Genomic DNA, 11,480 nt, shown 5'->3' with positions numbered 1-11,480 from the left:
AACCTGTGTCTGTCTATAAAACTATAAAATAAGAATGATCATAACACATCTTCTAGAGTTATTCTGAGGAACAAATAAAATATTTGTAAAGCAGAGTATGATTCCTGGCACATAGTAGGTGCTAAATAACTGCTCAAATTTCCTTCCTTCCTTCCTTCCTTCCTTCCTTCCTTCCTTCCTTCCTTCCTTCCTTCCTTCCTTCCTTCCTTCCTTCCTTCCTTCCTTCCTTCCCACACTTCTAGTTCTGATATTCTTCAAACTCGGACATTCTATATTTGAGTAGTCCTGGTTTTAGGTATTAACATTCTATATTCTAACATTCTTTGTTCCAAGGTCCCTCTCAGTTCTGACATTCTGCTTTCAGGCCCTTCTTGCTCTAATACCACCTGTTCTGTTATTCTCTGTTCCAAGACCTCTCTTGACAGTTGAGGCTCTGACAGTCTCAGCCAACTCTAACACTGGATGGTGGAAGAGTCTCTGTTCTGAGGTCCTTTCAGCCCTGACATTCCCGGGTTCTGTGATTCTATGAATAGTTCTTCTCTCCATCTGTTGCATCTGTGAGAGACAGCTGCTGCCTCCTCAACAGAGCTGGCTTTTCTCCTTCAGGTGTTGCAGGTACCAGGGGATGGGTGTGTGTGCGTGTGTGTGAGCTTGTGTATGTTGGGGGCTTGGACAGGTGGGTAGGCTCTGGGGAGACCTCTCAGGCATTTGTGCCACTGGGCCCACGATTCTTCACATTCTCCGCCTCTGCTTGGTGCTGGTGGTGGGGCAGGAAGTTCTCTAGATGAGGTGTGGGGGGAATTTCCTAGTGGAGAGGCAGGGAATGGGGGTGGAGGTGGGGGGAAGGTAATTCCCAGCTGTACCTAGATCTGCCTGTGGGTCACGAGGAGAGCCAAGGTGGGTGGGTGGGGGGAACCCAGCTGTTAGGGGCTGGATCCCAGGATCCCGCAGCTGAGGAGCTGTCCAGCTGTAGCGGGGAGGGGGTGGGTAGGTTCTCTCTCTCTCGTGTGGGGCGGGTACGCGCGCGTGGGCGCTCTCGAGCTCGAGCTCGCGCGCGGGGTGGGGGTGGGGGGGAAGGGGGGCGCTGCGCTACCTCGGGCCGGCCGGCGGGGCGCTAAGTTCCCCGCCAGCTGTTGCATGCACCGGCCCCGGGAGCCAGAGCTGTCGCCTGGGCCCTCCCGCATTCCCAGCGGGCCCTGGAGACCACCCCCCCTCCCCATTCCCCAGGTGAGCCAGCATGGGGGAAGGGAGGATTTGGGAGGAGGGGAAGAGATGGGGAAGGAGGAGATGATGACCCGCCTGCCGGGCCCCCATCGGGAGGGCGCTAATTTCCTGCCCGCCTGGCCCCTGGGGCCGGGCCTCGCTCCTGGTGCTGCGGCTGCGGCTGGAGCTTTGGTTCCTCCCCGTTCCCCGTTCCTCACCGCCCCCCCCGGGGGCTGGGGGGAGGAGGGGTAGGTGTGGGCAGTGTGGGTGGGCGCATCCCGATGCTGGGCCCCGGCTCGCCCAGCTGGGAGAGGGGGTTGGGGGGTGGGCGAAAGGATTTGGAGAAGAGAGGGAAGGGCCGACAGCTCAGCACCAAGACAGACAGACAGACACCTAGAGAGCCTGCAGTCGCTGGCCAGACACACACAGACAGATAGACCGCCAGACGGCCGGCCAAGTGGCCGGCCAGCAGCCCCAGCCAGCGCACCGCTCTAGCCCCCGCGGCGGCAGCTACTGGCTACGGGGGGGAGGAGGAGGAGGAGGAGAGGAGGAGGAGAGAGGAGGTAGCGGTGGCGGGGTGGTGTCTGCACGCGCTCTCAGACACACACACATACTGACATATACATACACACTGGTACAGACACACGCTAGCGCACACTCACCCCTGCACACCAGCGTGCACACTTACCCAAACACTGACAGGCACACAGCTCTCTCTCTCTCTCTCTCTCTCTCTCTCTCTCTCTCTCTCTCTCTCTCTCTCTCTCTCTCTCTCTCTCTCTCTCTCTCTCTCTCTCTCTCTCTTCTCTCTTCTCTCGTCTTTCCTTTTTCTCCTCTCTTTTCTCTCGTCTTTCCTTTCTCTTCTCTCTTCCTTGGAGGAGGGCAGGCAGCAGTCCTCTCCCCTCCCCCCCCTTTTCCCTGCCGGAATTCCATCCGGATCAGCAGGTAAGTGGATCCCTCTAGATCCTAGATCGCCTCTGGGATGCTGGCTCTAAGAGCAGACCAAATTGGGCAGGGAAAGAGAGCCCCTGGGAGGCTGTGACTGAACCTGGAGGCTGTTTCCAGGGTCCCCACTTCGGGTGTGTGTGTTGGGGGAGAATTCCTAAGGGGTAAAAATCCTGCCTTCCTTTTATGGCTGGAAATTATCTGAGATGAATGTTGTATGTGAATTTATATATCTTTTTTGGGGGGGGGCAAGCAGACAGAGACATAACATCGTCAAGAGACTGTCCAGAGGATATTAGACAATACCCCACAAATAAGCCTCCTTTCTGTCTCCCCACCAACTCTCACATCTTTGCAAACTTTGGGGGATACTGAGAATTGAGGGGTGAGTGCCTGAGGAGAGGAAAGGAGGTTGATATGACCGTCCTTCCTAGTGGAGTGAGACAAATGAATAGGGGAATGGAACCTCTTGGAGAAATACCCAGGAGTCCTTTGGGACCCCTAGGGGGGTCTTGGTGGGGGTGGTGTCAAGATTGGGGAATGAGATGGAAGACCAGGAAGGGGTTGGCCAGATTGGGGGTGGGGCCTAGGGTTAGAGGAGGATATCAGGATGAAGATTTGCACCCCCCCCCCATTGTGGGAAGTCAAGGGCCAAAGATATATGATCTCTAGACTGTCGCAGCCAGAAGGGCTCTGGGATCCTTTCTTGTGTTCCGGGGACTGGGGGTAGCCAAGTGGCATGTGTGTCTGTTGTGTGTGCTTGTTCATGCGCATGCCTGGGCACATTGGCCCTGCTGGAGGTGTCTCTGGGGTGGCATTCTTTCTCTGTGGGCAAAGTGCAGGGTGCATGCCTGCTGTGTGAAATGTGTGTACAAGGCATGTGGGGCTGCTCCTTCTGGAGAGGGGCAGGGGCCCTGCTTTATGTGTGTGTGGGAGGTGAAAGGATTGATGTGATTGATGCCTTGGGATGTACTATGTCTGTGGTTCAAGGATCGAGTGAGAACAGTCCTGGACAAGGAAGGAGAGCTGCCCCTGGGTGTGGGGATGAATAGACTGCTCTGCAGCAGTGTGCTCTCTGCCATCTTCCCTCTCCCCTTTTCCCCTTTTCTCTGCCAGCAGACACAGCCCTCTCTGCTCTTGCCTGCCTCTCCCTCTCCCCTGACTTCTCTCCTTCCCCTTTACCTTTCTTCACTCCTTCCCCTTCTCTTTCTCTTCTTCCCTCCTATTCTCTAATCTCTTCTCTCCTCTCCTCTTCCTTTTCTCTTCCCTAGGTCTCCCTTTGTATCTTCTCCAGTCTTTTTGCCCTCCTTTCCCTTCTTCCCTCTCTTCTTACCCATTTCTTTACTTTCCCTTTTCATTCTTTCTTTTCCCCACCCCTATCTTTTCTCCCCCTCTCTTATCTTTTCTAAACTTCCCTCCTGGCTCCTTCCTTCCTCTTTCTTCTCCTCTATCCATCATCCCTTCCCTCTTTCTTCTTGTCCCTTTTCTACCCTTCTCCCTGCCTCTCCCCCACCCCATGCCATGCCTCTTCCTTTTTCTCCCTTCCTTGCCCCTTCTCTCCCTATCCCCTCTTCTCCCATCCTCTTTTTCGATCTCTCCTTTCCTCTCATAATTGTCCACCCAGTTTTCTCTAGACTGCTCTCTACTCCATGGAGAGCCAGTCCCCTGTTCCTGACTCCCTCCCCACTTCCATCCACTTCCCTCTCACTAGGATCAGTGGCTTTCAAAGAGACATGGGTATCAGACATGTGTGAGCCAGCTGATAGAGGGTGGGTGGGTGGGTGTGGCTACCTGTCTTTGTAACATGTCCATGTTTTAATAAGCTTAGTTTCCCTTTATAGAGTTTTTTTGTTGTTGTTGCTGGCCTTGTGCCCACAGGGGTGTATATGTGTGTGTATATTAGTATATTCCTTCTTGTGCTCACAAATGTGAGTGTAAGGGGGTAGGGTTGAGGGTGTGCTTATGGGGTGCAGATATGAAGCTCCTTTGTTTTCTGTATGCCCATGGGTCAGACTTGAGGCACTGGATACAAACTCTTGCTGAAAAGAACTTGGATACTTTCAGAATCTTGCCAACCTAAAGGAAAGTTCTAGCATCAGAGAGTCAGAACTGGAAAGAAACTTAGCAGTATCCAGAATAGCCCCCTCGTTTTACAGCTTAGGAAACTGAGTTCCAGAGTTAGGAAGCCAAAGATGATACAGGTGGTCAAGCAGAGCTGAGGTTCAAATCCAGGTCTCCTGACTCCAAATTCTGTATCTTTTCTAGGATATTCACTTCCTAGCCAAGCATATGTAGGCAAATCTGTACACACAAGTATTCATGTCTTCATGTGTGTACATGCATGTACCTGGTAATGTGCATTGAATGAAGCTCTCCTCCTCAACTGGCATGTAAAGATGCCTGCCTTGGTTCCCCTTTGTCTTCAAAATGTCAAGGATGTGTATGTTGGGGGTGGGGAAGGCTGGTCATCAATTACTAGTTCCTGGATCTAGATAGAAGTAGAAGTTACCTCTAAAGCTATCTAGTCTAGCCCTCTCATTTTACAGATGAGGAAACTGAGGCCAAGAAAAAGCAAAGTGACTTATCCAAAGTCATACAGATAGTACGGATCAAGGTCAGGATTTGAACCTAAAATCTTTGATTTTAAATCCAACAGCCCTTCTATTGGACCACATTGGCTGATATCAGCTCTTGTTCAAGTCTTTGTTTTGAGGGATTAGATGGAGAGAGAAGAGTAGGAGGGGCTTGGTCTATGTGTGGTCCTCTCTCTGGCTTCTATAGTCCCAGCAGGGGGCAGAGGTGGGAACCATAGTTCTAGTGCATGAGGAAAGAGAGATATTTTTCCTCCCTTACTGCTGGGCCCTCCCCCTACACACACACCACTGGGTATTTCAATCAATCAATCAAATGATTTTCAATCATTTAAAAAACAACATTGATAACCCTTACTTTCTGTCTTAGAATTGCTACTAAATACTAAGTATTGAATCTAAGGTAGAAGAACAGGAAAGACTAGGCAAGTGAGGTTAAGTGACTTGCTCAGGGACACAGCTAGGAAGTGTCTGAGGCCGTATTTGAATCCAGGTCCTCTTGCCTTCAGGCCTGGCTGTCTATTTTCTGTGCTCCCAGCTGCCCCTCAAGAAGCATTTTTAAAAAAGCTCTTACCATGTGCATGATGAGAGAGACAGGATAAGAATGATTTAGTGGCTAGACAACTGGATTTGAGTTGGACAAACCCGAGTTCAAGTTCTCCAGCTGATAAATATAGGCTGTGTGATCCTAAGGCAAGCCATTTAATCTCTAGTCAAACACCTAAGACTCAAGTTTTAGAACTGCTGCTCACATGCATTGGTAGAAGGAGAGTCCTTGTCATGAGTTCCTTGAACCAAAGAAATCCTTACTCTGGATTCCTCCCTGCCCCCCAAGTTGCCAGGCTTCAGATTGATCACAGATCCTGCGTGTTTGAGGGACACCCTTGAGCTAGACCAAGTCCTGGAGGGGAGGCACAGCTGCAAAGAAAAATCTTATTTTGTGCTTGCTGTCTTGCGGCTGAATCTTCACTGCTAAGCCATGGAGGTGACAGGGTGTCAGCTTGGACTTGGGACCTCCAATGGACCCCTGTGTGCACCTGTGTGTGACTGTCCTAAGTTGAGGCCATCTGGGAGGTGGGGGGTAGGGGGGATTAGCAGCTTGGAAGGGACCTCAGCCACCATCACATCCAGAGAATCTCTACTGCTCACACCTGACTTGTGGACCCAGAGCTTCTGCCTGAATATCCCCCAGACAGGCAGAAGGCAGCCTGTTCCACTTTGGGACAGCTCTCATTGTTGGAAAATTTTCTTCTTCCATCAAGCAAAATTGAAGTCTCTTTGCAACTCCCTTTCCACTCATTCACTCCCACATTAGTCTGCCTTTGGGTCCAGGCAAGAACAAGGATAATTCCTCCTCTACAGGATAGCTTGGGCTCCCCCTTTGCCCTGCTGTGTCTGGGTTTGGTGTGTACCCAGGTGGGGGGATATTTGTTTGACCTCTCCTTCCCTCCCTCCCCACTTCTTTCCCCCAATCCGACCAAGGAAACCATTTCAGGCCTCCCTCACCCTTTGGCTACTGAGTCTAGTGACCCAACTGAGGCCCCAGCTCCCTTGGAATTAGACCAGGGCTCCCACTGAGTCCTAGGGGGTGGGGTTGGGAGTGACCCTAGGTAATCAGAATTTTTGGGGGGTGGAGATGGCCTTGACCCCCTCCAGCCTCAGGAACTATACAAGAGAAGGTTCTCCCACTGCTCTTTGGGAGGAGGTGAGGAAGAGATTATGGGGAAAGAAATAACTGTGTGGGTGGGTCTGCTCAAGAAGTGAGAATTTCTTCCTTTTACTATTTTTTTCTTTTACTGGATAGTAGGCCATAAAGACCATCTAGCCCAAAACTCTTATTTTACCAAGGAGAAGAAATGACTTGCTTAAGGTCCCACAGGCATTGAGCAGAGATCCAGGGTTTAACTTCACATCCTTCTGAGCTTCCAAACAGCATTATTTCTCCTGACCATCTTTGGTCCACAAGGGGGCCCCACAGGTCCCTCCTGGACTGCTAGACTGAGGTCTTGAGACTAGCAGTCATTGCATGGGTATGTTACTTTAGAAAGACCTTTAACTTGCATCGTCTCATTTGCTTCTTTCTTCCTTATACCATATGTCCCATCTCCCATCTGTCCCTCCCAGCTTGAGGCAACATGACAGTAGAGAGAGTGCTGAATTCTCTGAGTGAAGCTCTGAGTTCAAATGTGACCTCAGATACTAGGACTTGGCTGTGGGACCCTGAGGAAGTCTCTTAATTTCTCTCAGTCTTGGTTTCTTCCTCTATAAATTGAACTTGATCTCTAAGGCAGAGTGCAGCCAAAATCAGATGAAAATGTAAGTGGAAATGCTTGACAAAATAAAATTCAACACACCATAGATAATGTTAATTTGTGGTATTCTAAGTCAATATGCAGCCTTCAGAGATCTGTTTATATTTGAGTAAGACACTGCTCTAAAGTCTTTCTTTTAAAAAAAAAATTTCAGTTTTTTAAAGCCCTAACCTTCTGTCTTAGAATCAAGACTGCAAATTGATTCTAAGGCAGAAGGGTGGCAAGGGCTAGGCCATAGAAGTTAAATAACTTGTCCAATATCCCCCAGTTAGAAAGTATCTGAGGCCACTTTTGAATCCAGGACCTCCCATCTCAAGGCCTGGTTCTCAGTCCACTGAGTTACACAGCTGCCCTCAGTGCCTTTCAATTTTGAACAGATTGTCCTATGGTCCTTGTCTTTGAACTTAAAATATCCCCTCTCCTTATAGAATCTTATGTAGTTATTTACTTTTTTTACTATTTTTTACTTTTATTTTACTTTTTATTTATTTAATTTTATTTTAAAAAAAATTTTAAAAATATTTTATTTACTATTTTTACTATTATTTACTATGTACTTTCCTCATTGGAATGGAAGTTTCTTGAAGGGAGGTACTGATAGCACTTGATATGTGGCAATTGATTACCAAATGTTTATTGATTGGATAAGTGATACCTGGAAGTATGCCTGGACAGGGATTATCATCCTCACTGTATAGATGAGGAGCCTGAGGCTTGCAAAGGCATGTGTCTCCTAGCTAAGTCATATAACTTACAGAGGCTTCCGGTTCCTTTTCTGTAAGATGGGGTTAAGAATCTCTCATTTATATAATGACTACTCATTCACTCATCCAATATGATTAAACTTTTTTTTATTTTTTAAACCCTAACCTTCTGCCTTTCCAATTAATATTCTGTATTGGTTCTAAGGCAAAAGAGTGTAAGGGCTAGGCAATGGGGGCTGAGTGACTTGCCCAGGGTCACACAGCCAGGAAGATTTGAGACCAGATTTGAAATGAGGACCTACCATCTTTAGGTCTGGCTTTCAATTCACTGAGATACCCAGCTGTCCCCCTCCACAAGACTTTTCCTGAGCACCTATTATCAATTAGTCTATCAGTAAGCATTTACTCAGTGCTGCTTCTTATGTGTCAGGCAAGGAGTAGTTGTTGAGGGAATTTGGAGATGAAAAGAAGGCTCCCTGCCCTCTTGGGAGCTTATACTCTACTGGGGGGAGGGGAGAGTGATATTAACACCAAAGTATCACATAAGGGATAATGTGATAAGAACCTTAAGAAAGGTCTGAATGGAAAATGATGGGAGCTCTGAGGATGGAGAGATAGCTGACTCTCAGTTGTAGAGATAAAGAAAGACATCCTGGAGAAAGTGTCAAACAAGGAGCAGCTAAGTGGCTCAGGGGATAGAGAGCCAGGCCTCGATTCAAAAGGAGCTGGATTCAAATCTAGCCTCAGACACTTCTTGGCCCTGTGATCCTGGGCAAGTCACTTAATCCCATTGCCATACCCCTACTATTCTGCCTTGGAACCAATACTTAGTATCCATTTTTAAGACTGAAGGTAAGGGTTTGGAAAAAGAAAAGTCAACCTCTCTAGGCCTTGAAGGATGAGTATAATTTCTTTTAAAAAACATGCATTTGTGTCTTAAAAAAAAACTACATTAATTTCCTGTAACACAAAGCAAAAAATGTAGTCAATGAAAGTGAATGTACAACATTCGGCAAATAGGTAGTATTTCAACAAATGGCAATAGGAGGAGGATGTTCCATGTGGAGGGAACAGTGTGACCAATGGTGCAGAGGTAGGAAAATGTTTAATGGAGAAATGACAACTAAGTCCAGTTTGACTAGAATGTAAAGTATGTGAAGGATGAAACCAGATCAGGAGCACCAGGCTGAGAGATTTTTGTTTCATTCTACAGGCATCAAGGAGTGACTGAAGGTCTTTAAGCAAGGGAATAACACAACTTGCATGTGAATTAGATTACCCCAGGTGGATTAGTAAGGGGATGAGGGAGAAAGAGGAGTCAGGATGGCTATATGAGATGCTGCTTCATTGAGCTAGCTTGGATTTATAGGGGGATCCTGGGGATGGAGAGGTTGGGCCAACCTAGATACAAGAAATATTTTGGAGGAAAATGGGATCTTGGGCAGATCCAGCCTTCCATGGGATCCTCTTTCCTCTTCTACATCATATACTCTTCATTCTTTGGGCTGGTCAGCTCCCTCAACTGTTGGGAGGGTCCCCCCTTTTCCATTTCCTTAGCACTGCTGCCAGCCCATGCCTAGCTTTCCCCAACTCTTTCCCTTTGAGCATAGAGATAGGGCTTGGGTGTCTAAAAATGACTTTATAGAGTGTGTAGCACAGTTGAGAGAGCTGACTTCTGATCCAGGAAGGCTTAGGGGTCAAGTTTTGCCTCTGACACCTCATGGCTGGGTGACTGTGGACAAACTCCTGAACTTCTTGGGAGGTGTGTGTGGGGGTGGGGGTGTCCATGGACTTCAGCTTAAAACTCCCTTTTCTGAAGTCTCTTCTGACTTTAACATTTCCTTTGTTCTAAGTTCTCTCCAACCCCCACTCTAAAGCCCATGATTTCCATAATATCCCTAAACCAAGTTATGTCAACAAGCATTTATTTATAAAGGCACCCATTATGTGCTAGCCACTGGGCTTTTTGCCCCTGAAATAGGCCTATCCTATGGATGGATGGGCCCTTCTGAATTGGCCTTGGTTTCAGTTTTATTATTGGGTAGGTGATGGGGAGAATGGGAGCTGTCCACTCCTGAGCATCTTCCCCTCTTGTGTTCCCTTTGCTTCAAGCTGTGCCACTCCCTTTCCTTCTCTGTAAAATGAAGGGGCTGGACTTGATTCTCTAAGTTTGTGCTCCCCTCATTTTATGATCCACCTTTCCTTTCCTGAAGAGGATGGAGGAAGGCTGGCAGTGAAGAGAAATTAGGGCTCAAGGGGATAGCTTTCTAGCCTTTCAGTACCTCCAAGAGGGAAGCCCTCTTGAGTCTCAGTTTCCTTCTATGTAAAACACGACAGGTTGCAGTGAGTACTTCCTACACGAGCAGCCTGTGCATATCTAAGGGGTGGCTGAGCAGTGGGGGAGGTAGGACAGAGAGAGCTGTATTTCCCTGGCACCCACAGAGGTGCGAGGCGACATCCTAGAGCTGCCAGAGACGTGAGCTCTTACTGCCATATGCCACCTGCCCTCCTCCCTCCCTCACTTCATGTTGGGGCTTGGTGAGGGTTGGGAGGACACATTTCCCTTTTGTCATGCCCCACCCTTGGGAAGGTCAGGCCTCTAAGATTCTTCCTTCTTTTCACAGCTCCCCCCCTCCCATCATATTTTATGGAGTAGGGTAGAATGAGTGGTGGTCTTTTCATTGAACAGGAGAGAAAACATACCTCTGAGAGAGGAAGGGATTTATTCAAGGTTAATGCAGATAGTAAGTATTGCCCATCTAACCTGTGTGACCTTGGGAAATTCACTTAAACTCTCTAGACATCAATTTTCTTATCTGTAAAATGGGAGTGAGGGGTGGACTTGATGACTTTAAGATTCCCTCTAGTTCTAGATCTGGTCTCTTATGATTCTCTCATGTCCAGAACTTTGAACCCCTGTCCTTTGAGGGAGTCTCTGACTCTTTCCTTGCCTGCTGCTGGCATAGTTTCTCCAGTGCCTGCCCAGCCATCCCCTCTCTAACCCTTGCTCCATGGCCAAGGCTGGTGACAGTAGGGATGGGACTAGGAATCCATGATTGGAGCCTGATTCTTCTTGATAGGTAGGGGCTCCTTCAAGAGCTGTATTAATAGTCCATAAGGTTAACTTAATCCTGTAGCTCTCCCACTGTCTCTGCCTGAATTCCCGATTAAATTAACATTCTCCATGGCTCAATTAGCCCTTGAGCAGAGGCGGAGTTATTAATGGGGATATTATCCAGGGCAGCAGAAGGAGTTTCCTCCTCTCTTCCCAGGCATGCGCCAAGGGGCAGCTACCTCCCACCCTGTTTCCCTTAAGTTTCCCTTAAGTCCCACCCCAGTTCTGAGGCAGGGTTGTAGAAGGTGAATAGGAAGAGGGCAATGTTTAAGGGTAGCCCTCCTGCCCTGAAACAGGGGACTGGACCAATTGACTCTGGAAGGGGAGTGTCACTAATGCTGAAATTATTGGGGCAAAATGGGGGGTGGGGTGGACACTGGACCCTGTGCTCTAGCTGGACAAAAACTCTCTATTAGATTCTTACCTGGTTGTATGTTATGTGACAACTAAGTTTGTATTTTATTCTGATAGATTGTGAGCTACATGAAGGCAGGGGCCATGCTTTACCTAAACTTTGTATTTTCCTCAGCTTTGAGTGAAAATGCCTAATATGTGATGAATTGAATGAAATTCCTTCCCCTCCATCTGTTAAGGCTTAGCTAGTTCAGCC

General features: G+C 48.1%; 1 protein-coding gene across 2 annotated transcripts in view; it reads left to right on the top strand.

The window, feature by feature from the left end:
* The first annotated feature begins 345 nt into the window (after positions 1-345).
* Positions 346-11,480, top strand: part of ELFN2 (extracellular leucine rich repeat and fibronectin type III domain containing 2) — a 104,306-nt gene continuing 93,171 nt past the window's right edge. The window contains exon 1 of one of the 2 annotated variants that reach the window (XM_056798897.1): positions 346-615. The gene's annotated coding sequence lies outside the window, so the exon portion shown is untranslated. Of the gene's footprint in view, positions 616-1,070; positions 1,228-11,480 lie in introns of those variants that run through there. The other variant, XM_056798898.1, reaches the window with a different exon arrangement.

This window comes from Monodelphis domestica, chromosome 5, assembly GCF_027887165.1.
Source record: "Monodelphis domestica isolate mMonDom1 chromosome 5, mMonDom1.pri, whole genome shotgun sequence".
NCBI classification, from domain to species: Eukaryota; Metazoa; Chordata; class Mammalia; order Didelphimorphia; family Didelphidae; genus Monodelphis; species Monodelphis domestica.
The sequence above is the reverse complement of the archived record's forward strand: the minus strand, read 5'-3'. Positions and strand labels throughout refer to the sequence as shown.